The sequence below is a fragment of the Phyllobates terribilis genome, unplaced genomic scaffold, assembly GCF_046119375.1.
Source record: "Phyllobates terribilis strain yellow unplaced genomic scaffold, ASM4611937v1 Scaffold_3__8_contigs__length_932513732, whole genome shotgun sequence".
Classification (NCBI taxonomy): Eukaryota; Metazoa; Chordata; class Amphibia; order Anura; family Dendrobatidae; genus Phyllobates; species Phyllobates terribilis.
Window position 1 is genome coordinate 2249722 of NW_027362763.1, and position 21059 is coordinate 2270780.

General features: G+C 42.1%; 6 non-coding genes across 6 annotated transcripts; all 6 read left to right on the forward strand.

Moving 5' to 3' along the window:
- The first annotated feature begins 14187 nt into the window (after window positions 1-14187).
- TRNAG-UCC (transfer RNA glycine (anticodon UCC)) lies at window positions 14188-14259 on the forward strand. Its single transcript has one exon. It is a non-coding gene; the product is annotated as a tRNA-Gly (tRNA).
- Window positions 14260-16688: 2429 nt separating this feature from the next.
- TRNAG-UCC (transfer RNA glycine (anticodon UCC)) lies at window positions 16689-16760 on the forward strand. Its single transcript has one exon. It is a non-coding gene; the product is annotated as a tRNA-Gly (tRNA).
- A 1182-nt stretch (window positions 16761-17942) lies between these two features.
- TRNAG-CCC (transfer RNA glycine (anticodon CCC)) lies at window positions 17943-18014 on the forward strand. The gene has a single exon. It is a non-coding gene; the product is annotated as a tRNA-Gly (tRNA).
- A 1518-nt stretch (window positions 18015-19532) lies between these two features.
- TRNAG-UCC (transfer RNA glycine (anticodon UCC)) lies at window positions 19533-19604 on the forward strand. The gene has a single exon. It is a non-coding gene; the product is annotated as a tRNA-Gly (tRNA).
- Window positions 19605-20786: 1182 nt separating this feature from the next.
- Window positions 20787-20858, forward strand: TRNAG-CCC (transfer RNA glycine (anticodon CCC)). Its single transcript has one exon. It is a non-coding gene; the product is annotated as a tRNA-Gly (tRNA).
- A 96-nt stretch (window positions 20859-20954) lies between these two features.
- On the forward strand, window positions 20955-21026 carry TRNAG-UCC (transfer RNA glycine (anticodon UCC)). Its single transcript has one exon. It is a non-coding gene; the product is annotated as a tRNA-Gly (tRNA).
- The last annotated feature ends 33 nt before the right edge of the window (window positions 21027-21059 follow it).

The window sequence follows — 21059 nt, forward strand, 5'->3', positions numbered from 1 at the left end:
CTCAAATTCGAGCTGTTTTGGGCGGTGTTCGAGCCGTTTGGCGAACACGAACAATTTGAGAAAAATTCGGCTGTTCGAGGTTATGTTCGATAACTGTTCATGCACCAAAATCATAACTGGATTTTTTCTCAGTAATGATGAAAATTAATTTTAATACGCAGTTTGAGTGTACAGCGGGGTGGGGGGAGGGGCAGGGGATGGATCTCTGCAGGAACAATGAAGATCTCCATTTTTTTTTCTCTTTCCCGCATTTGCAGTGGGGAGGTGCAATCTGTCAGCCCATCAGCAGCGCACACACGGAGCGAAGTGCTTTTTTTCACACAAGCAAGGGCATGTGTCATTGGCAGTGTATGTCACATGTCCTTGCCCTATAAGACCAAGCCATTTTCCCCGTCGCCACCATTTTCTCACTGCTGCAGCTGCGTGTTAGACGGCACCGCTGTTGCTGTGTGCACTATACCTTGTTAATTTCAAGCCAAGTTTCGCACAAATATACAGATAGCTTGGGAGTAGGGAATAGTTGTGATTGCAGTCCTTTTAAGGACTAGGTTACAGCATTTCCTACGACTTTTATCAGGCAGGTCTGTGCTCTTAAATAGATAGATTGTGGGAGTAAAGACTAATTGTAATTGGAGTCCTTTTCAGGACTAGGTTACATCAGTTCCTATCAGTTTTTGCCAGGCAGGTCTGTGCCAGTGCTGTGCAAGTTTTTTTCACAGCATTTGGCTGAATCTAGCAAAGCTAATCCTTCTTGGCCTATTGCAGAGTGTGTTAGTCAGTGGAGTAGCCTATCTGTGTTGCAAGATATACCAACTGTGTATAGAACACCAATTTTTTTACTGCACCTAGTGAAGTAAAATCTTTTGGGCATAGCATCATTCTATTAGTCCATCTATACTGACCTCCATCAGGTTGCAAATTGAATATAATTTTTTTCTGCATCTAGCTCTGAAAAAATATTGGGCTTCTAGCTGTGTGTGGGACTTGTTGTATTAGTCCATCTATACTGACCTCCATCAGGTTGCAAACTGCATATATTTTTTTCTTCATCTACCTCTGAAAAAATATTGGGCTTCTAGCTGTGTGTGGGACTTGTTCTATTAATCCATCTATACAGACCTCCATCAGGTTGCAAACTGAATATATTTTTTTCTGCATCTATCTCTGAAAAAATATTGGGCTTCTAGCTGTGTGTGGGACTTGTTCTATTAATCCATCTATACAGACCTCCATCAGGTTGCAAACTGAATATATTTTTTTCTGCATCTACCTCTGAAAAAATATTGGGCTTCTAGCTGTGTGTGGGACTTGTTCTATTAATCCATCTATACAGACTTCCATCAGGTTGCAAACTGAATATATTTTTTTCTGCACCTACCTCTGAAAAAATATTGGGCTTCTAGCTGTGTGTGGGACTTGTTCTATTAATCCATCTATACAGACCTCCATCAGGTTGCAAACTGAATATATTTTTTTCTGCATCTACCTCTGAAAAAATATTGGGCTTCTAGCTGTGTGTGGGACTTGTTCTATTAATCCATCTATACAGACCTCCATCAGGTTGCAAACTGAATATATTTTTTTCTGCATCTACCTCTGAAAAAATATTGGGCTTCTAGCTGTGTGTGGGACTTGTTGTATTAGTCCATCTATACTGACTACCATCAGGTTGCAAACTGAATATATTTTTTTCTGCATCTACCTCTGAAAAAATATTGGGCTTCTAGCTGTGTGTGAGACTTGTTCTATTAATCCATCTATACAGACCTCCATCAGGTTGCAAACTGAATATATTTTTTTCTGCATCTACCTCTGAAAAAATATTGGGCTTCTACTTGTGTGTGAGACTTGTTCTATTAATCCATCTATACAGACCTCCATCAGGTTGCAAACTGAATATATTTTTTTCTGCATCTACCTCTGAAAAAATATTGTTCTTCTAGCTGTGTGTGGGACTTGTTGTATTAGTCCATCTATACTGACCTCCATCAGGTTGCAAACTGAATATATTTTTTTCTGCATCTACCTCTGAAAAAATATTGGGCTTCTAGCTGTGTGTGGGACTTGTTCTATTAATCCATCTATACAGACCTTCATCAGGTTGCAAACTGAATATATTTTTTTCTGCATCTACCTCTGAAAAAATATTGGGCTTCTAGCTGTGTGTGGGACTTGTTCTATTAATCCATCTATACAGACCTCCATCAGGTTGCAAACTGAATATATTTTTTTCTGCATCTACCTCTGAAAAAATATTTGGCTTCTAGCTGTGTGTGGGACTTGTTCTATTAATCCATCTATACAGACCTCCATCAGGTTGCAAACTGAATATATTTTTTTCTGCATCTACCTCTGAAAAAATATTGGGCTTCTAGCTGTGTGTGGGACTTGTTCTATTAATCCATCTATACAGACCTCCATCAGGTTGCAAACTGAATATATTTTTTTCTGCATCTACCTCTGAAAAAATATTGGGCTTCTAGCTGTGTGTGGGACTTGTTGTATTAGTCCATCTATACTGACCTCCATCAGGTTGCAAACTGAATATATTTTTTTCTGCATCTACCTCTGAAAAAATATTGGGCTTCTAGCTGTGTGTGGGACTTGTTCTATTAATCCATCTATACAGACCTCCATCAGGTTGCAAACTGAATATATTTTTTTCTGCATCTACCTCTGAAAAAATATTGGGCTTCTAGCTGTGTGTGGGACTTGTTCTATTAATCCATCTATACAGACCTCCATCAGGTTGCAAACTGAATATATTTTTTTCTGCATCTACCTCTGAAAAAATATTGGGCTTCTAGCTGTGTGTGGGACTTGTTCTATTAATCCATCTATACAGACCTCCATCAGGTTGCAAACTGAATATTTTTTTTTCTGCATCTACCTCTGAAAAATTATTGGGCTTCTAGCTGTGTGTGGGACTTGTTCTATTAATCCATCTATACAGACCTCCATCAGGTTGCAAACTGAATATATTTTTTTCTGCATCTACCTCTGAAAAAATATTGGGCTTCTAGCTGTGTGTGGGACTTGTTCTATTAATCCATCTATACAGACCTCCATCAGGTTGCAAACTGAATATATTTTTTTCTGCATCTACCTCTGAAAAAATATTGGGCTTCTAGCTGTGTGTGGGACTTGTTCTATTAATCCATCTATACAGACCTCCATCAGGTTGCAAACTGAATATATTTTTTTCTGCATCTACCTCTGAAAAAATATTGGGCTTCTAGCTGTGTGTGGGACTTGTTCTATTAATCCATCTATACAGACCTCCATCAGGTTGCAAACTGAATATATTGTTTTCTGCATCTACCTCTGAAAAAATATTGGGCTTCTAGCTGTGTGTGGGACTTTCTCTATTAGTCCATCTATACTGATCTCCATCAGGTTGCAAATTAAAAATAATTTTTTTCTGCATCTACCTCTGAAAAAATATTGGGCTTCTAGCTGTGTGTGGGACTTTCTCTATTAGTCCATCTATACTGACCTCCATCAGGTTGCAAATTAAAAATAATTTTTATCTGCATCTAGCTCTGAAAAAATATTTGGCCTTCTAGCAGTGTGTGGGACTTTCTCTATTAGTCCATCTATACTGACCTCCATCAGGTTGCAAATTGAATATAATTTTTTTCTGCATCTAACCCAGCCAATAGTTTTGGCCTAATACCACAGTTTGGCCACTCAGCTCTGCTCGGTTCCCATCCATTGTTTTTTTGTGCAAACAACTCCAGAGTTGTGAATTAGTTAACCACCAAAATGAGTGGAAAAAGGTCTGCTGCTGGTGGAAAGGGGAATAGGCGTGTTGGGAAGGGGAAAAAAGGTTGTGTCCGTGGGGTAGGTGTTAAAGCAACAGTAACATCTGCAGAAGAAAGACCATCTTCCAGCCAAACTAAAATGTCTACTTCTTTTAGCGGACAATGTGATAAGATCCCTTTCTTACGGCCACGCCAATTGCTACAAATTCCAGATGAGGCACAAAAACAGCAGGTGCTTCAACGGATATCAAGTGCTCCTTTAAGTGGGCTCTCCTCCACATCAACTTCAACATCACAAATACTCCAGTCCTCAAAGGTGTCACCCCAATCGCACTTGCTTCCTCACAGCTCCCAAATCTCCAGCTGCCCGTCTGAGTATGAGGTAGAACAGATGGTTGAGTCTGCAGAGCTGTTTACTCATACTATAGCCTGGGAATCAGAGGTCGACTCCAGCGCTTCTGTGAATCCAGACGAGGAAATGATCTGCACTGATGCCCAGAATCTTTATGAGTCGGATCCAGGACCAGACGCAGAAGGTTCTGACCATAATGTAGACCCTCATTCCCAAACTGTAACTCCTGTTGGTGGAGACAATGAGGAAGACGATGATAAGACTCAAATACCTGATTGGAGCGACAACTTTAGTTTTTTGTCAGGGCAGGAACAGGTTGGCTCTGAGGACGACGGGTGTGATAACGCACAGGGTGATGATGATGAGGTTGGAGATCCCACTTACTGTCAACCCACAGTCAGCCAAGAGATGAGGTCAGCAGAGGAGGTGGAGGAAGATGCTAGTGACGACCAGGTCAGGTTGCGCCTTCCTGGACAGAGACGTAGTACTGGAAGCACGTCAACAACTGCATCCTCAAACACAACTCTGCCTCTCACCACAAGTCGTGGTGGCTCTTCAGGTCGCATGGGTGCTAAGCCTTGCATAGCCTGGGCATTTTTTCAGATCGATAAAGATGACCCAACTCGTGTTATCTGTAACATTTGTCAGCAAAAGCTAAGTAGAGGCCAAAAAATACATAGTTTGAGTACTTCATGCATGAACCGGCACATGGACATGAAGCATAAGTTGCAGTGGGAAGCTCAGTGTGCTACAATGCGGCCTAGCCGGCCGGGCCAACCACCGTCTCCCATATCTTGTGCATCCGCGGCCTCTTCATCCTCTGTGACTGGGGGGACAGCAGTCACACCTGTTTTGGGGCGCACACCTGCCACCTCTTTACCCGCAACAGCCAGCGTGATTGGCAGGTCATCATTTTCTTTGGAGGTGGTAACACCAGCTGGTGTTGAGCGCTGTCCGACATCGATAGCACCACCTTTGGATCAAGGCAACCTAACATGTCCGCCTGCATCTTCCTCACAGACCGGCAGTTTGCCGGGGACACCCTTATCAACCCCGTCTAAGCACAATAGCCAGCCCTCGGTCCCTCAGATGTGGACAAGTAAAAGACCATTTCCTCCTAGCCATGAGAAAGCTAAGAGGTTGAATTTCACCATCTGCAAGCTCTTGGCTACAGAAATGCTGCCTTTCCGCCTGGTGGACACAGAGGATTTTCGAGACCTTATGTCCGTCGCAGTGCCCCAGTACCAGATGCCCAGTCGGCACTACTTCTCAAAGAAAGGTGTGCCTGCGCTCCACCAGCATGTCACACACAACATCACCGCTTCTTTGAGAAACTCTGTGTGTGACAGGGTGCATTTCACCACAGACACTTGGACGAGTAGGCATGGACAGGAGCGTTACATGTCGCTGACTGGTCACTGGGTAACTATGGTGACAGCAGGACAAGGGGCTGCTGTCCAAGTCTTGCCGTCCCCACGAGTTGTGCGTCAATCCTCTTTATGTCAAAGTTCCTCCACTGCTTCTGCCTCCTCAACCTCCTCTCGGTCTTCCACCTGCACCCAAAGCCTGTCTGGTCATGCCACAAGCTTTCTAACTGCGCAGAAGGGATTCTGCACACCTCCTTACTATGCTGGCAGTAGGGCTCAACGTCATCAGGCGGTTTTTACATTGAAATGTCTGGGAAATTTGAGTCACACAGCTGAGGAGTTGTGGTCAGCTCTGGAGAACCAATTTCATGAATGGTTGTCTCCACTGGACCTGAAACAAGGGAAGGCCGTGTGCGACAATGCTGCAAACCTGGGTGCGGCCCTTCGTCTGGGCAATGTCACACACGTGCCTTGTATGGCTCACGTGTTGAACCTGGTTGTCCAGCAATTTTTAGACCACTATCCCAGACTAGATGGCCTTCTGCAGAGGGCACGGTCGCTGTGTGCTCACTTTCGCCGTTCGCAGCCCGCAGCTCAGCGACTTACATCTCTACAGAAGTCGTTGGGCCTGCCACTTCACCGGCTAAAATGCGATGTGCCTACCCGGTGGAATTCAACTCTGCACATGTTGCAGCGACTGTGGCAGCACCGACAAGCCCTGGTGCAATACGTTCTGACGTATAGCCTGGGCCAACGAGATCCAGAGGTGGGGCAAATCACGCTGGAGGAGTGGTCTCAGATCAGGGACCTATGCACCCTTCTGCACAGTTTTGAAATGGCGACGAAGATGTTTAGTGCTGACGATGCCATTATCAGCATGACTATTCCGGTGATTTACATGCTGGAGCACATGTTAAACAGAATTCGGAGTCAGGTGGTGGCACAAGAGGAGGTGGAGGAAGTAGAGGAGGAGGAGTTGTATGCGGAAGGGCTAACATCTGCAAGGTCCAGACGGTCGGCAGCACCAAGGCGGCAGGCATGTGAGGGTGGGGGAGATGGTTTTACCAGGGCGCATGGTAGCAGCCAAACTAGTGAGGAAGGTGCAGGAGCCCAGGAAGAAGTGGAGGACGAACTGATGGAAGACTCATCAGATGAGGGAGACCTTGATCACATTTTTGTTGTGCGAGGTTGGGGGGAGAGGACAGAGGAAGGAAGCATGATTGTTACCTCGCCACCAACACAACAGGGACTTGGTGCTCCTGGATGCGCAACACACATGAGTGCCTTCTTGCTGCACTACCTGCAACATGACCCTCGAATTGTGAGAATTAGAAATAATCCTGACTACTGGGTTGCCACACTGTTAGATCCCCGGTACAAAAGTAAATTTGCAGAAATTATTCCTGCCATAGAAAGGGATGCACGCATGCAGGAGTATCAGCAGAGACTGTTGCAGAATCTTACATGTGCTTTTCCACAAAATACCAGTGGTGCACGTAGTGAATCTCACAGTTCCAACTTGCCAACCGTGGGACCGTCAAGTGTTCAGCACTCAAACCGTAACAGAACCACAGTATCTGCTGGTAACATCAATTTTGCGGAATCATTTCACCACTTTTTTAGCCCATCCTTTGCAAGGCCACAGGAGACAAGAAGTTTGACACATAGTCAACGCCTAGAGACGATGGTACAGGAGTATCTCCAAGTAAACATTGAAGCCACGACTGTGTCACTGGACCCTGGCTCTTTTTGGGCTTCCAATCTGGATAAATGGCCGGAGCTAGCCACTTACGCCTTGGAGATCTTGTCATGCCCCGCAGCCAGCGTTCTGTCTGAACGTGTGTTCAGCGCTGCTGGTGGTGTGCTGACAGATAAGCGCACGCGGCTCTCCACTGATAATGTAGACAGACTCACGTTCATAAAGATGAACAAATCATGGATCCGAAACGACTTTTCTACCCCTGTGTCATCCTGGGGAGAGTAAAAGCTTGATGATTGGTTAAAATCACCCTACCAACCGTTTTAAGCTTTCAAATTACTAATCATGTTTATCTGTATCTTGGCTGGAAAATAATTTGGGCTTTGTAGCAGTGTGCAGCACTGATCCTATTAGGCCATCTATACTAAAGCTTCACCAGATTTAAAATTAATAATAATTTTTAGCTGCATCTAGCCCGGAAAATAATTTTGGGGCTCCGAGATGCGCAAGACACATAAGTGCCTTCTTGCTGCACTACCTGCAGCATGACCCTCATATTGTCATAATTCGAAGTAATCATGACTACTGGGTTGCCACACTCTTAGATCCCCCAAACTTTTCGATCAACCTTTTCATTTTAATAAAGACCAAAAAAATGGTCATTTTTGAAATTATAAGCATTAGCAGGTTGTTAGAAACTGAAATCAAACAGTTTTCAACTCAAAACTTTATTCTAGGTGATGTTACATTTTCACATAGGACCCCTTGTTCGAAAGGAGCTTCTGAACTCTCTCGTCCATTGAATTTGTCAGGTTTTGGATGGTTTCTGCTTCAATTGTTTTGCATGAGGACAGAATACCCTCCCAGAGCTGTTGCTTAGATGTGAACTGCCTCCCGCCATCATAGACACTCCTTTTAATGATGCTCCAAAGGTTCTGAATGGGGTAGAGGTCAGGGGAGCATGGGGGTCACACCATAAGTTTGTCCCCTTTTATGCCCATATCAGCCAGAGATGCAGATGTTTTATGTGCAGCATGAGATGGTGCATTATCATGCAGAAAAATGATCTTGCTGTGAAATACACGGTTCTTCTTCTTGAACCAAGGCAGGAAGTGCTGTTTGAGAAAATCCACATACATTATGGAGTTCATCTTTAGCGCCTTCAGGGATCCTAAAGGGGCCGACAATCTCTCTCCCCATGATTCCAGCCCAAAACATTACTCCACCTCCTCCTTGTTGGCGCTGTAGCCGTGTTTGCGTGGGGTGTCCATCAACCAGCCATCCTCCACTCCATCCATCTGGACCATCGAGCGCTGCACGGCACTCATCCGTGAACAAAACAGTTTTGAAATCAGTCTTCATGTAATGTTTGGCCCACTGGAGCCGTTTCTGCTTGTGTGAAGTGGATAGAGGAGGTCGACAGGATGGCGTATGCACAGCTGCAAACCTCTGAAGGACCCTGCATCTTGTTGTTCGGGGGACGTTGAAGGCACAAGCAGCTTCAAAAACTTGTCTGCTGCTATGACAAGGCTTTTTTGCCGCTGCTCTTTCAACCTGACGTAATTGCCTGTAGCAAAGAGTCCTCAATTTGCCCTTATCAGCACGCACACATGTGTACTGTGAATCAGCTACATACTTCTTGATTGCCAAGACACTTCATCCTGATCATCGCACAATGTTGATTGTAGTCATGCCTTGACCTAAACACTCCACAATTTGTTGCTTCTCAGCAGCCGACACATCCTTTTTCTTTCCCATTTTGGCAGAAAATGTAGGCTGCTTAATAATGTGAGAGAGCCTTCTTAAGTAGTCTTGCCTTTCATTGGACACACCTGCCAAACTAATTAGCACAGGTGTCTGCAATTGCTTACAGTGATATAAAGAGCCCTGACACACATCACCATCAATGAGTTTAACTGACAAACAAACAAATTCTTCCCTTATCACTCCTAAACACTTTTTGCATAATAATTTGGAACACAGTGTACATGTGCTTTTCCACAAAACACCAGTGGTTCACGTAGTGAATCTTACAGTTCTAACTTGCCAACCGTGGTCTGTATGGAGTTGTTCAATAAAGGGCCCAAAATTAAGATAACATAGATGGGAGAGGTCTCTATGAATAGGAATTCCTAAGTATTTGATACCCTGTGAGGGCCAGGCAAAGGGAAAGTTGGACTGGATGGAATCCTATATGGAATCCTATATGGATTTGGGGAGGGAGACATCGAGGGCCTCAGACTTCGCTGCATTGATTTTAAAATTTGACCATGTAACAAAGTGATCTATTTCAGCCATAGCAGCATGGATGGATATATGTGATTGAGTGATATATACTAGGACATCATCAGCAAATAGAGAGCACTTGTACTCGGTGCCTCCCACCTCAATCCACCTAATATTGGGGTTATGGCGAATTGATGAGAGCAGGTGCTCCGTCACTAGGATGTATAAGAGAGGGGACAGAGGACATCCCTGCCTTGTCCCATTGGTGATTGTGAAAGGTGATGAAAATGTTCTGATGCACCCCCTGGGCCTTGGGACACCCGAAGCCGGACCCTTTTTGGTGGATGCTGGTGGTTGTAGTCTTCGTGGCGGCGACCCGGTTCCGTGGCTCAGGGTGGTCAAACCAGTGGCGGAACTATTTATGTGGTTTTGATGTTTAAATGTCCGACTACGCCACCCGTGGATTGCGGTCAGAGTGAACTGCCGCTACAGGGCAGACCGCTGAGGCTGGTGTTGTGGGTGCAGCAGAGCGTAGCATAACTCCCCACGGGAGGAGTATAGCCTCAGGGCAGTGTATGCGGAGGATGGGGGTGATGGTGCAGGGCAGGGCAGCAGCAGTAACGACACGGAGTCAGTGATGCAGTTCAGGGCCTTTACTCACAGTTCTTATTATCCAGACCACGTCTGCAGGTAACGGCTGCCCACGTCGTACTGTGCTCACCAGGTGAGGGGCTCAGACAACTCCCAGATAACTTTGGAGCACTTCACAGGACCCCCTTTGTGTGTCCTTTGTCTGGCCTTTCTTACCAACACTTCTGTCCGGCTGCCTCGGGCCTCCTCTTGGTAAACTTGGCGCCAGTTTCCCTGACCCTATGTGGTGCCTTCCTAGCGGGTGTAGCGAGGGGCTGCGCCACATAAAATGTCAGAGCCTCCGGTTTCTAGCTGAGGGTCGTTTCCTGCCTCCACTAGTTCGGGGACCGGTCTCCCCCTTTGGCCTGACCCCTCCATGCAGGTGGATTCGGGCGTGAGGTGGCGCACCCTTGGGATCCCTTCATTCCTCGTTCCTGGAGCCTTCTCCGCTCCTCTTCCTTCCTTCTCCCTCTTCCAGGCCTGGGCCTCTGTTACTCATGCAGAGCCCCTGCTCCCTGCCACTTCTGCTCAGACTTCTCTGCACTGAACTAAGATGGTGCCCACCTTTTATACTCCCTTCTCAATGCACCCAGGAACTGCTTCCTCCCTGCTCCTGCACTACAGGGTTCCCCTTCCTCAGTGCCCCCTCCCCCCACTCCAGCCAGGGACAGGGACTGTCGTGCCCATCTCAGGGGCATATTGGTCGCCCTGCCCCACGGCAATGTGGTGTAATGCATGCAGGTGTCGGGTCCTGATCCACACTCCATCCTTACCTGAGAGTGAGATATCACACCTCTGGGTGAGGTGCAATACCTCTGTAGCAACCGAGCCCTCAGGGTGCTACAGTTCCATTTATCTTCAGCCTAGGTGACGTATTGTGATACAGGGCCGTGATTTTGGCTATAAAATGGTCCCCTAGACCCCTACCCCAAGCGTTTTAAGAGAATCATATATGGCGTGCCAGGAGACTCTATGGAATGCTTTCTCAGCATCCAACGAGAGTATCTAATTACAAATTTTTAACTGCATCTAGCCCAGGAAATACTTTGTGCCTAGTAGCAGTGTCTGCTAGTCAGCGGATTATCCCGGCTGTTAAGCAAGCTACACCACCTGTAGTTTGGACACTTAATTTTTTCAAAGGAAATGCTTCGGGACCACGGGATACTCAGTGAAGAGCATCAGGAGGCACCCCAAGGCATAGGGGATGGGACTGGCAGTAGGGTGCCTTGCGGTGGACAGCCGAGCTCGATCCTTAAAAAAGCTTTTTAACTGCAGCAGCTTTAGTGGACGCTACTGGAGCTGGAATTACGCGGCTGCTGGCATTAGACTTGCCCTCCAATAGATCCTTGTAAATGGATTTAAAGTGTATTCATTCAAATTAGAGAGACAATTTAAATTAAAAAGCTTAGAGCTGCCTCCACCACAGGGGGGCTCGCTCGACCCACCAGCGGACAGGCACCAGTAATGGGAGAGGGGGGCTGGCCATCAGGGTTCACCGCGGCTCTGGCACAAACCCGGCGACACGGAGGTGGCACGGGCAGGAGCGGACTGGCCGTGTCGGCTTCTCACTTTTTGGATTTTAGAAGGGCATGACATGCCTATATCTGTGTCTCCCCCTCCTTTTACTCCTCCACCTCTTTTATTTTCGCATGACTATATGTACTTGTCACTTTTCCATGTGTTAGTTATGTCTTCTGAGCAGTTTGTCAGCTTTTGGACACCTTTGAAGGTGTTTTCTATGTGTTTCTATGTGTTTTTGTTGCCTGCCATTGGTTTTAACGGTGTTCGACGGTGTTCTAAAGTGTTCGACGAACAGTTCGGCGAACACACGGGTGTTCGACGAACCGAACCGAACTCGAACACTATGGGGGTGGCTCAACACTACTCTTCAGTTGTTGATTAAACACTTTGTAGGGTTAGTCTCCAATATGAAAGCAATGTCAGGGTTGGCATTGGTGTTATGCTGGTGGGTGTAGTTGCTTTTAAAACAATAGGCCATAGTTTAATTCTTGAAGAACTCATTGTTTTTTTCCATTTGGTGGTGTTTGGAATCTTTTTCACTTTCTGTGCTAAGGCTTATGCTTTTATTTCTTTCTTGGTAACACTTTAGCTACCTTAGTTGGCAAAAAGCAAAGCTAATTGAGAGAATTTGTAGGCAGAGGTGGAAAAGCTGCATAACTGATTCCAAAAACTCCTCTGTCTTTAGAGTTAGTGTTAAAACTGCCAAAAATGGCAGAGGTCTTTAGGGGGAATTTGGTGCTGCTGTTGACTCTTTGTAATCTGTTTGAGCTAAGGCTCATAGTGTACTTTCTTTCTTGGTAAGAGTTTAGTTACCTTATTGGCAAAAAATGAAAATAATTGAGAGAAATGTAAGAATTGGTGGAAAAGCTACATAGCTGATTCACAAGAATTCATCTTTGAGTTTTGGACAATGCTTTGCCTTGTTTTTAAACTTTTTAGTAATTGGCTCTTTCAAGACATATTCAGTCCTCCTTTTTTAAGTAAAACTTTAGCAGATTTAACAGCCAAAATCCCAAACCAGTCAAGTGGGTTCATGCATTGGTGGTATAGTGGTGAGCATAGCTGCTTCCCAAGCAGTTGACCCGGGTTCGATTTCCAGCCAATGCAATACTTTTGTAGCTTTATTTCTGGCATATCATACATTTTACAAACTATTTTGTAATGTTAGTGCAGAAAATGTAAAAAAAAAAGCTGACCCTGTAAGCATTGATGGTATAGTGGTGAGCATAGCTGCCTTCCAAGCAGTTGACTCGGGTTCAATTCCCGGCCAATACCAAACATTGGTGTTTTTTTTTTTCGGTCACGCCATACTTTTTACTAACAAATTTGTAGGGTTAGTGCAGAAAATGTGAAAAAAATGCTGGGTACGTTAAGCATTTTTGGTATAGTGGTGAGCAAACCTGCCTTCCAAGCAGTTGACCTGCGATTGATTCCTGGTCAATGCAATACTTATGTGGGTTTTTTTTTCCTGGCACGTCTTACTTTTTACTAATAATTTTGTATTGTTAGTGCAGAAAATGTAAGAAAAAAACATGGCTTCTGTAAGTGTTGGTGGTATAGTGGTGAGAATCGCTGCCTTTCAAGTAGTTGACCCGAGTTTGATTCTCAGCCAACGCATGAATTGTTTTTCACATTTGGTGAAGCTTTTAGTCTGTTTTAATTTTTCGTGTTAAGTCTCAGGCTCTTCTTTCTTCTTAGAGTTTAGCAACCACGAAAATGAGAAAAAAATTGAAGAGAATATTTCTTAGCTTTTTTTCAACTGTCTCATCTAACTGATCTTCTGCTCTTCAGTTGTTGTTTAAGCACTTTCTAGGGTTAGTCTCCAATATGAAAGCAATGTCAGGGTTGGCATTGGTGTTATGCTGGTGGGTGTAGTTGCTTTTAAAACAATAGGCCATAGTTTAATTCTTGAAGAACTCATTGTTTTTTTGCATTTGGTGGTGTTTGGACTCTTTTTCACTTTCTGTGCTAAGGCTTATGCTTTTATTTCTTTCTTGGTAACACTTTAGCTACCTTAGTTGGCAAAAAGCAAAGCTAATTGAGAAAATTTGTAGGCAGAGGTGGAAAAGCTACATAACTGATTCCAAAAACTCCTCTGTCTTTAGAGTTAGTGTTAAAAATGCCAAAAATGGCAGAGGTCTTTAGGGGGAATTTGGTGCTGGTGCTGACTCTTTGTAATCTTTTTGAGCTAAGGCTCATAGTGTACATTCTTTCTTGGTAAGAGTTTAGTTACCTTATTGGCAAAAAAGTGAAAAAAATTGAGAGAATTGTAAGAATTGGTGGAAAAGCTCCATAGCTGATTCACAAGAATTCATCTTTGAGTTTTGGACAATGCTTTGCATTGTTTTTAAACTTTTTAGTAATTGGCTCTTTCAAGACATATTCAGTCCTCCTTTTTTAAGTAAAACTTTAGCAGATTTAACAGCCATAATCCCAAACCAGTCAAGTTGGTTCGTGCATTGGTGGTATAGTGGTGAGCATAGCTGCTTCCCAAGCAGTTGACCCGGGTTTCATTCCTGGCCAATGCAATACTTATGTGGGTTTTTTTTTCCTGGCACGTCTTACTTTTTACTAATAATTTTGTATTGTTAGTGCAGAAAATGTAAGAAAAAAACATGGCTTCTGTAAGTGTTGGTGGTATAGTGGTGAGCATAGCTGCCTTCCAAGCAGTTGACCTGGGTTCGATTCCCAGCCAATGCATGAATTGTTTTTCACATTTGGTGATGCGTTTAGTCTGTTTAAATTTTTCATGTTAAGGCTCATGCTCTTCTGTCATCTTAGAGTTTAGCAACCACGAAAATGAGAAAAAAATTGAAGAGTATATTTCTTAGATTTTTTTCAACTGTCTCATCTAACTGATCTTCTGCTCTTCAGTTGTTGATTAAATACTTTGTAGGGTTAGTCTTCAATACGAAAGCAATGTCAGGGTTGGCATTGGTGTTATGCTGGTGGGTGTAGTTGCTTTTAAAACAATAGGCCATAGTTTAATTCTTGAAGAACTCATTGTTTATTTGTATTTGGTGGTGTTTGGAATCTTTTTCACTTTCTGTGGTAAGGCTTATGCTTTTATTTCTTTCTTGGTAACACTTTAGCTACCTTAGTGGGCAGAAAGCAAAGCTAATTGAGAGAATTTGTAGGCAGAGGTGGAAAAGCTACATAACTGATTCCAAAAACTCCTCTGTCTTTAGAGTTAGTGTTAAAAATGCCAAAAATGGCAGAGGTCTTTAGGGGGAATTTGGTGCTGCTGTTGACTCTTTGTAATCTGTTTGAGCTAAGGCTCATAGTGTACTTTCTTTCTTGGTAAGAGTTTAGCTACTTTATTGGCAAAAAAGTGAAAATAATTGAGAGAAATGTAAGAATTGGTGGAAAAGCTATATAGCTGATTGACAAGAATTCATCTTTGAGTTTTGGACAATGCTTTGCCTTGTTTTCAAACTTTTTAGTAATTGGCTCTTTCAAAACATATTCAGTCCTCCTTTTTTAAGTAAAACTTTAGCAGATTTAACAGCCAAAATCCCAAACCAGTCAAGTGGGTTCATGCATTGGTGGTATAGTGGTGAGCATAGCTGCTACCCAAGCAGTTGACCCGTGTTCGATTTCCAGCCAATGCAATACTTATGTAGCTTTATTTCTGTCATATCATACATTTTACAAACTATTTTGTAATGTTAGTGCAGAAAATGTAAAAAAAAAAGCTGACCCTGTAAGCATTGGTGGTATAGTGGTGAGCATAGCTGCCTTCCAAGCAGTTGACCCGGGTTCAATTCCCAGCCAATACAAAACATCGGTGTTTTTTTTTTTTCAGGCACGTCATACTTTTTACTAACAATTTTGTAGGGTTAGTGCAGAAAATGTGAAAAAAATGCTGGGTACCTTAAGCATTTTGGTATAGTGGTGAGCAAACCTGCCTTCCAAGCAGTTGACCTGTGATTGATTCCTGGTCAATGCTATACTTATGTGGGTTTTTTTTTCCTGGCACGTTTTACTTTTTACTAATAATTTTGTATTGTTAGTGCAGAAAATGTAAGAAAAAAACATGGCTTCTGTAAGTGTTGGTGGTATATTGGTGAGAATCGCTGCCTTCCAAGCAGTTGACCCTAGTTCGATTCTCAGCCAACACATGAATTGTTTTTCACATTTGGTGATGCTTTTAGTCTGTTTTAATTTTTCGTGTTAAGGCTCATGCTCTTCTTTCTTCTTAGAGTTTAGCAACCACGAAAATGAGAAAAAAATTGAAGAGAATATTTCTTAGCTTTTTTTCAACTGTCTCATCTAACTGATCTTCTGCTCTTCAGTTGTTGATTAAACACTTTGTAGGGTTAGTCTTCAATATGAAAGCAATGTCAGGGTTGGCATTGGTGTTATGCTGGTGGGTGTAGTTGCTTATAAAACAATAGGCCATAGTTTAATTCTTGAAGAACTCATTGTTTTTTTGCATTTGGTGGTGTTTGGAATCTTTTTCACTTTCTGTGCTAAGGCTTATGCTTTTATTTCTTTCTTGGTAACACTTTAGCTACCTTAGTTGGCAAAAAGCAAAGCTAATTGAGAGAATTTGTAGGCAGAGGTGGAAAAGCTACATAACTGATTCCAAAAACTCCTCTGTCTTTAGAGTTAGTGTTAAAAATGCCAAAAATGGCAGAGGTCTTTAGGGGGAATTTGGTGCTGCTGTTGACTCTTTGTAATCTGTTTGAGCTAAGGCTCATAGTGTACTTTCTTTCTTGGTAAGAGTTTAGTTACCTTATTGGCAAAAAAGTGAAAATAATTGAGAGAATTGTAAGAATTGGTGGAAAAGCTCCATAGCTGATTCACAAGAATTCATCTTTGAGTTTTGGACAATGCTTTGCCTTGTTTTTAAACTTTTTAGTAATTGGCTCTTTCAAGACATATTCAGTCCTCCTTTTTTTAAGTAAAACTTTAGCAGATTTAACAGCCATAATCCCAAACCAGTCAAGTTGGTTCATGCATTGGTGGTATAGTGGTGAGCATAGCTGCTTCTCAAGCAGTTGACCCGGGTTCGATTCCCGGCCAATGCAATACTTATGTAGTTTTATTTCTGGCATATCATACATTTTACAAACTATTTTGTAATGTTAGTGCAGAAAATGTAAAAAAAAAGGCTGATCCTGTAAGCATTGGTGGTATAGTGGTGAGCATAGCTGCCTTCCAAGCAGTTGACCCGGGTTCGATTCCTGGCCAATGCAAAACTTAGGTGTGTATTTTTTTCAGGCACGTCATACTTTTTACTAACAATTTTGTAGGGTTAGTGCAGAAAATGTGAAAAAAATGCTGGGTACCTTAAGCATTTTTGGTATAATGGTGAGCAAACCTGCCTTCCAAGCAGTTGACCTGCGATTGATTCCTGGTCAATGCAATACTTATGTGGGGTTTTTTTTCCTGGCACGTCTTACTTTTTACTAATAATTTTGTATTGTTAGTGCAGAAAATGAAAGCAAAAAACATGGCTTCTGTAATTGTTGGTGGTATAGTGGTGAGAATCGTTGCCTTCCAAGTAGTTGACCCGAGTTCGATTCTCAGCCAACGCATGAATTGTTTTTCACATTTGGTGATGCTTTTAGTCTGTTTTAATTTTTCGTGTTAAGTCTCAGGCTCTTCTTTCTTCTTAGAGTTTAACATCCACGAAAATGAGAAAAAAATTGAAGAGAATATTTCTTAGCATTTTTTCAACTGTCTCATCTAACTGATCTTCTGCTCTTCAGTTGTTGATTAAACACTTTGTAGGGTTAGTCTCCAATATGAAAGCAATGTCAGGGTTGGCATTGGTGTTATGCTGGTGGGTGTAGATGCTTTTAAAACAATAGGCCATAGTTTAATTCTTGAATAACTCATTGTTTTTTTGCATTTGGTGGTGTTTGGACTCTTTTTCACTTTCTGTGCTAAGGCTTATGCTTTTATTTCTTTCTTGGTAACACTTTAGCTACCTTAGTTGGCAAAAAGCAAAGCTAATTGAGAGAATTTGTAGGCAGAGGTGGAAAAGCTACATAACTGATTCCAAAAACTCCTCTGTCTTTAGAGTTAGTGTTAAAAATGCCAAAAATGGCAGAGGTCTTTAGGTGGAATTTGGTGCTGGTGCTGACTCTTTGTAGTCTTTTTGAGCTAAGGCTCATAGTGTACTTTCTTTCTTGGTAAGAGTTTAGTTACCTTATTGTCAAAAAAGTGAAACTAATTGAGAGAATTGTAAGAATTGGTGGAAAAACACCATAGCTGATTCACAAGAATTCATCTTTGAGTTATGGACAATGCTTTGCCTTGTTTTTAAACTTTTTAGTAATTGGCTCTTTCAAGACATATTCAGTCCTCCTTTTTCTAAGTAAAACTTTAGCAGATTTAACGGCCATAATCCTAAACCAGTCAAGTCGGTTCATGCATTGATGGTATAGTGGTGAGCATAGCTGCTTCCCAAGCAGTTGACCCGGGTTCGATTCCCGGCCAATGCAATACTTATGTAGATTTATTTATGGCATATCATACATTTTACAAACTATTTTGTAATGTTAGTGCAGAAAATGTAAAAAAAAAGGCTGATCCTGTAAGCATTGGTGGTATAGTGGTGAGCATAGCTGCCTTCCAAGCAGTTGACCCCGGTTCAATTCCTGGCCAATGCAAAACATGGGTGTGTTTTTTTTTCAGGCACGTCATAATTTTTACTAACAATTTTGTAGGGTTAGTGCAGAAAATGTGAAAAAAATGCTGGGTACCTTAAGCATTTTTGGTATAGTGGTGAGCAAACCTGCCTTCCAAGCAGTTGATCTGCGATTGATTCCTGATCAATGCAATACTTATGTGGGGTTTTTTTTCCTGGCACGTCTTACTTTTTAGTAATAATTTTGTATTGTTAGTGCAGAAAATGTAAGAAAAAAACATGGCTTCTGTAAGTGTTGGTAGTATAGTGGTGAGCATAGCTGCCTTCCAAGCTGTTGACCCGGGTTTGATTCCCGGCCAACGCATGAATTGTTTTTCACATTTGGTGATGCTTTTTGTCTGTTTTAATTTTTCGTGTTAAGGCTCATGCTCTTCTTTCTTCTTAGAGTTTAGCAACCACGAAAATGAGAAAAAAATTGAAGAGAATATTTCTTAGATTTTTTTCAACTGTCTCATCTAACTGATCTTCTGCTCTTCAGTTGTTGATGAAATACTTTGTAGGGTTAGTCTCCAATACGAAAGCAATGTCAGGGTTGGCATTGGTGTTATGCTGGTGGGTGTAGTTGCTTTTAAAACAATAGGCCATAGTTTAATTCTTGAAGAACTCATTGTTTTTTTCCATTTGGTGGTGTTTGGACTCTTTTTCACTTTCTGTGCTAAGGCTTATGCTTTTATTTCTTTCTTGGTAACACTTTAGCTACCTTAGTGGGCAGAAAGCAAAGCTAATTGAGAGAATTTGTAGGCAGAGGTGGAAAAGCTACATAACTGATTCCAAAAACTCCTCTGTCTTTAGAGTTAGTGTTAAAAATGCCAAAAATGGCAGAGGTCTTTAGGGGGAATTTGGTGCTGCTGTTGACTCTTTGTAATCTGTTTGAGCTAAGGCTCATAGTTTACTTTCTTTCTTGGTAAGAGTTTAGTTACCTTATTGTCAAAAAAGTGAAACTAATTGAGAGAATTGTAAGAATTGGTGGAAAAACTCCATAGCTGATTCACAAGAATTCATCTTTGAGTTTTGGACAATGCTTTGCCTTGTTTTTAAACTTTTTAGTAATTGGCTCTTTCAAGACATATTCAGTCCTCCTTTTTCTAAGTAAAACTTTAGCAGATTTAACGGCCATAATCCCAAACCAGTCAAATTGGTTCATGCATTGATGGTATAGTGGTGAGCATAGCTGCTTCCCAAGCAGTTGACCCAGGTTCGATTCCCGGCCAATGCAATACTTATGTAGTTTTATTTCTGGCATATCATACATTTTACAAACTATTTTGTAATGTTAGTGCAGAAAATGTAAAAAAAAAAGCTGATCCTGTAAGCATTGGTGGTATAGTGGTGAGCATAGCTGCCTTCCAAGCAGTTGACCTGGGTTCGATTCCCGGCCAATGCAAAACATGGGTGTGTTTTTTTTTCAGGCACGTCATAATTTTTACTAACAATTTTGTAGGGTTAGTGCAGAAAATGTGAAAAAAATGCTGGGTACCTTAAGCATTTTTGGTATAGTGGTGAGCAAGCCCGCCTTCCAAGCAGTTGACCTGCGATTGATTCCTGGTCAATGCAATACTTCTGTGGGTTTTTTTTTTCCTGGCACGTCTTACTTTTTACTAATAATTTTGTATTGTTAGTGCAGAAAATGTAAGAAGAAAACATGGCTTCTGTAAGTGTTGGTGGTATAGTGGTGAGAATAGCTGCCTTCCAAGCTGTTGACCCGGGTTTGATTCCCGGCCAATGCATGAATTGTTTTTCACATTTGGTGATGCTTTTAGTCTGTTTTAATTTTTCGTGTTAAGGCTCATGCTCTTCTTTCTTCTTAGAGTTTAGCAACCACGAAAATGAGAAAAAAATTGAAGAGAATATTTCTTAGATTTTTTTCAACTGTCTCATCTAACTGATCTTCTGCTCTTCAGTTGTTGATTAAATACTTTGTAGGGTTAGTCTCCAATACGAAAGCAATGTCAGGGTTGGCATTGGTGTTATGCTGGTGGGTGTAGTTGCTTTTAAAACAATAGGCCATAGTTTAATTCTTGAAGAACTCATTGTTTTTTTGCATTTGGTGGTGTTTGGAATCTTTTTCACTTTCTGTGCTAAGGCTTATGCTTTTATTTCTTTCTTGGTAACACTTTAGCTACCTTAGTGGGCAGAAAGCAAAGCTAATTGAGAGAATTTGTAGGCAGAGGTGGAAAAGCTACATAACTGATTCCAAAAACTCCTCTGTCTTTAGAGTTAGTGTTAAAAATGCCAAAAATGGCAGAGGTCTTTAGGGGGAATTTGGTGCTGCTGTTGACTCTTTGTAATCTGTTTGAGCTAAGGCTCATAGTGTAGTTTCTTTCTTGGTAATAGTTTAGTTACCTTATTGCAAAAAAGTGAAACTAATTGAGAGAATTGTAAGAATTGGTGGAAAAGCTCCATAGCTGATTCACAAGAATTCATCTTTGAGTTTTGGACAATGCTTTGCCTTGTTTTTAAACTTTTTAGTAATTGGCTCTTTCAAGACATATTCAGTCCTCCTTTTTCTAAGTAAAACTTTAGCAGATTTAACGGCCATAATGCCAAACCAGTCAAGCTGGTTCATGCATTGGTGGTATAGTGGTGAGCATAGCTGCTTCCCAAGCAGTTGACCCGGGTTCGATTCCCGGCCAATGCAATACTTATGTAGTTTTATTTCTGGCATATCATACATTTTACAAACTATTTTGTAATGTTAGTGCAGAAAATGTAAAAAAAAAAGCTGATCCTGTAAGCATTGGTGGTATAGTGGTGAGCATAGCTGCCTTCCAAGCAGTTGACCCGGGTTCGATTCCCGGCCAATGCAAAACATGGGTGTGTTTTTTATTCAGGCACGTCA